Source organism: Crocuta crocuta, unplaced genomic scaffold (genome assembly GCF_008692635.1).
Source record: "Crocuta crocuta isolate KB4526 unplaced genomic scaffold, BGI_CrCroc_1.0 scaffold2311, whole genome shotgun sequence".
Classification (NCBI taxonomy): Eukaryota; Metazoa; Chordata; class Mammalia; order Carnivora; family Hyaenidae; genus Crocuta; species Crocuta crocuta.
The window spans coordinates 30,902-36,018 of record NW_027528653.1 but is presented as its reverse complement, the minus strand read 5'-3'; the positions used below and the strand labels follow the sequence as shown (position 1 = coordinate 36,018).

Here is a 5,117-nt window from a genome sequence, read left to right as displayed (position 1 = left end):
TCATCAAAGACATTCTCTCTCAAAAATAAATGAACATTAAAAAAAAAATTAAGAGGGTAGATCTCAAGGCAAGTGTTCTTAGCACCATAAATACTTCTTTTTAAAACTATAAAAGAGTTAAAATAATTAGACATAAATTATTGGAAAGACGANAGACTACTTAAAGCAATTTACAGATTCATTGTAATTCTGAACAAAATCCCACTGTATTTTCTAAAGAAATGTTTTAAAAAATATCCTAAAACCATACAGAATTTCAAAGAGTTCTGAAAAAAGCTAACAAAAATTGGAAGACTTCTACATCCTGAGTTAAAAATTCAAGTTATCTTTCATGTATCACTATATTATCTTTTTCTTGATCATTACTATAAAACTATGGCAATCAAAAACAGTATGACTGGAATAATAATGTACACATGGAGAGAAACTACTATCAAATTCAAGACTCTAGACATAAACTCACATATAAGGTCAACTGATTCTCCACTAGGGTTCCAAGACCATTCAATGGAGAAAGAACACCTTTTTTAAGCAAATTAAGACAGAAAGACTCAATTTCCATATGTAAGTAAGTAAGTTGGATTCTTCTCTTATACCTTAGAAAAATAAACTGAAAATGAACGCAAGTCCTATACAGAAGTGGTAGAACTATAAAACTCTTAGAAGAAAACAGAATGGCAAGTCCTCATGACTTTAGATTTTACATTTACTTCATATACATACACAAAAACCACAGGCAACCACACAGACAAACTGGACTTCATTTATAAAATTAAGAGGCTCCTGGATGACTCAGTTTAGCATCTGACTTCAGCTCAGGTCATGATTTCATGGCTCATGAGTTCAAGGCTCATATCAGACTCTGTGCTCAAGCTCAGAGCCTGGACCTGCTTCAGATTCTTTGCCTCTCTCTCCCTCCAACCCACCCTTGCTCACGCTTGGCTCTCTCTCTCTCAAAAATAAAGAATATACATTACAATTTTTTAAATTAAAACTTTTGTACATGAAAAGACACTATGAAGACAATTAAAATCCACAGAAGGGATTGAAAACACAAAGAATGAGAAAAAAATTGCAAATAATATATCTCATAATTGATAATATTCAGAGGATATGAAGAACTCCTAACAAGTCAACAACAAAATCAAGCAACTCACTCACAAATGACCAGAGGACTTAAATAAATATTTCACCAACAAGATAGGCACATATACAATAAGTACACTGAAAAATAACCCAAAAACACCAGAACCACTAGTTAACTGGAAAATGCATAGTATCATAATAAAATATAATCTCACAAGAATATGAAGGGCAAAAATATAGAAAATAACCAGCACTGGCAAGATGTGGAGAAATATGAACCCTGTGTGTTGTACGTTTTATGTGTAGAAAATAGTTCACTGTAGCTCTTCAAATAGACTAAACAGGGGCACCTGGGTGGCTCAGTCGGTTAAGTGTCCGACTTTAGCTCAGGTCATGATCTCACAGTTTATGGGTTCGAGCCCTGCATCAGGCGCTGTGCTGACAGCTAGCTCAGAGCCTGGAGCCTGTTTCATGTTTTGTGTCTCCCTCTCTCTCTGACCCTCCCCTGTTGGCACTGTCTCTCTCTCTCTCAGAAATAAATAAAACATTTTTTAAAAATTTTAAAAAAACACACCAAATAGTCTAAACATAAAATTACCGTATGATCTTGCTATTTTAATATGTATATACACCAAACCATTGAAAACAGGATCACACGTACTTATACACAAATGTGTATAGCAGCATTACTCACAATTGCTAGTACACAGAAATAACCTTAAGTATGCACCCACAGATGAATGAAAACAAAATATATTATTCATTCACAAATAGTAATGAAGTTCTGATACATGCTACAACATGGATGAACCTTGAAGGCAATGTTAACTGAAACAAGTAAAACAGAATCAGACAAACACTGCTTGTTTCTATTTATAGGGGGTATCTAGATTCTAAATTCAAAGACATAAAGGTAGAATGAAGGGTCAAGGAATAAACAAAAAGGAATTATGATCAACTCTTCTAGCAGTAAAAAAAAATTAAAAATTCAGTACTTTTTGACAAAATTCAAAGCTATTTTACAATATTCCGTACCTATTCATGATTTTTAAAAAAACCATTACAATTTTAGGAATATATGGGAAATACCTTAAAATGATGAAGGGCATTTATGAGAAGCCAAAATGATTATAGCAGCTTAATTCATAATAGCCATAATTTAGAAGAAACTATGATGTCTTTTACAGGGTGAATGTACAAAAAATTGTAATACATGCAGACAATGAAATATTATTCATACCTAAATAGAAATGATTTATTAAGTCATGAAATCATAGAGGAAACTTAAATGCACATTACTCAGTAAAAGCCAATCTGAAAAAGCTACACAGAGTTTGCTTCCAACTCTGACATTTTTCAAAAGGCAAACATTATGAAATGCTGTAGTTATTGAATTAAAATTACTGAAAATTATTAAAAAAGAAAAGAAAATTATGCCAATCTTCATAAATGGATCAATAAGAAAGACTAAATTATTTTTATTTGGAGATATTACAGAGTACACATGAGAACTTAAAAAAATTCAATGAGCATGTCTACAAGACCAATAACCACTTAAAAATACATGGAGAAGCTAACTAGATGACAATCCCATTAATAGTAAATGCACTGAACAAAATGGGCACTGGAGGTCAGCACTGTCTCTATTCTGTCTTTCTTTTGATTTTTCAAGTTTCAAAGTTACAGTTTATTAAGTATGCTTCTAGTTGCTGACACTCTAATTGGAATATGGCTATTCCCACTTACCCACACAAATTTAAATACACCCCGTTCTGAAAGATNNAAGAGCAAAATGTCCATTGACAGATGAATGTATAAAGAAAATGTGGCATATATATACAATGGAATACCTGGGAATCTAAAGAATGAAATTTTGCCACTTGCAACAAAATGGATGGAACTAGAGGATATTATGTTAATTGAAATTATCAGAGAAAGATACCATATGACTTTATTCATACATGGAGTTTAAGATACAAAAGAGAGGAACATAAGGAAAGGAAAGAAAGAAAAACACAGGGAGGGGGAGGGGTGCCTGGGTAGGTCAGTTGCTTAAGTGTTGGACCTCAGATTGGGTTATCTGATCTTACACAGTTTGTGAGTTCGAGCCCCACATTGAGCTCTGTGCGGACAGCTCAGAGGCTGAAGCCTGCTTCAGATTCTGTGCCTCCCTTTCTCTTTCTGCCCTTCCCACCCTCTCAAAAACAAATAAACATGAAAAAAAATCATTTAAAAAAACAGGGAGGAGGACAAAACATTAAGAGAAAAAACATTAAGGTCTGTTGGAGGGGCTATGCGGGGATGGGTTAAATGATCAAGGGGCATTAAGGAAGACACTTGTTAGGATGAGCACTGGGTGTTATACATGGGGGATGAATCACTGAAATCTACTCCTGAAACATTATTGCACCATTGCTAATTAGTTTGGGTGCAGATTTAAAATATATTAAAATACATACACACACACACGTACATACATATATCCCATTCTCTTCACCTACTGTATTCATAGCTCCCTATCTTTATTCAGAGCTTATTTCCAGTAGGTCCTGCTCAGAGAAGCCTTATATAATCATATTACACGATTTAGAAACTGTTACTCTAATTTTAAAATATTCCAATGGGAAAATTCTTTAACTTTATTAAATCCTCACGTTTAAAATGCATATATTTCATCTTTGACAACTGCAATGAAATAAAGATAACTTTAATATCCTACCATGCACAAATGACTGTAAGAGACTGAATTAATTAAGGCCATTTTCCATATATCAAAGGATTAAAAAACTGTTTTTCAAAAGCCAATGGATGCGTTGCTGAGGTGGCTCAGTTGGTTGAGCATCCAACTTCTGCCTAAGTCATGATCTTATCCAGTCATTCCCGAGTTTGAGCTCTGACACTGGGCTCTGACAGTTCGGAGCCTAGAGCCTGCTTCATTCCATGTCTCCCTCTCTCACTACCCCTCCCCTACTCATGCTCTATCTTTCTCAAAAATAAATGAACATTAAAAAAGAAAAAGAAGCCAATGAAGAAAATCTATACACATTAAAGATTCAGCTAGGAGGTAAACATTTTCATCTATGACAGTCATATAAGAAGGTTGCCAATTTTCAACACACATCTTATCAAATAGAAAGAAATGTCAGATTAGCAGTATATCCTACCTTTTAAGGAATTTCAACTTTGGTTCAATAAATATGGGAACTTGGTATACGTGTGTGTGTGTGTGTGGTTGGGTTCAGGAAGAAGTAGGGTATGAAATACAGATACGTCATACTAAGTTTCTTAAAATCCCTTATGCTCATGATCGCTACTCCATAAACTGGATCAAAATGATCTTAAACTATCTTACTACATCATTTTATAAAATGAATAATCAAAGATACCAGCAGCTTTCCCTGCCAGGAGAACAATTCTGTATAATCCTTGTCCTAATTCCATTATTTTACACTTGGGCTAAAAACAAATGACTTCACACATTTTTATTCTATGAAGCATTATATTTTCTCCTTGCTGAAAAACTATTATGTATACATTGTATCTCACAACTGAAATGCAATAAAATTATTCCACTGCTCATATCCTGGATAACCTCTGTATTTTTTCAGTCTCTTCCCAACTTCCTGATTTTCTACCACAGACTATCAACTTGTATGATACTCCAACGCCCAAACAAAATTTGACACAGACAAAATATTCTAAAATTAGACTGAAAGAGATGAAAATACCTACCTTGATGTCATGGTAGTAGTATCAGTGCGACTATATAGTGTGTTACAAATAATAAGAGCTTTAAAAGGTATTTCAATATAATAAAAAACAGATGAAATTATTTGAAGAAAACAACTTGTTACAAACATCCAAAATTATTTTAAAAAGTAAATTAGGTATTAATATCAGAATGGCAGAAAATTTCCTTAAGTATAGTCATTTCAGACCATGCAAATGATTCAAGTTTAGACACAAATCATAATAGAGGACACAGCTTCTAGTATACAGCAAGCAGAGCGTTTGGGGAAATTTACAAAATT

The 5,117-nt window shown here is 33.6% G+C and overlaps 1 protein-coding gene across 1 annotated transcript in view; it reads right to left on the bottom strand.

Annotated features, from left to right (window-relative positions):
- Positions 1 to 5,117, bottom strand: part of LOC144224329 (lysine-specific demethylase 6A-like) — a gene marked incomplete at its 3' end in the record, with an annotated part of 67,621 nt that overhangs the window by 34,277 nt on the left and 28,227 nt on the right.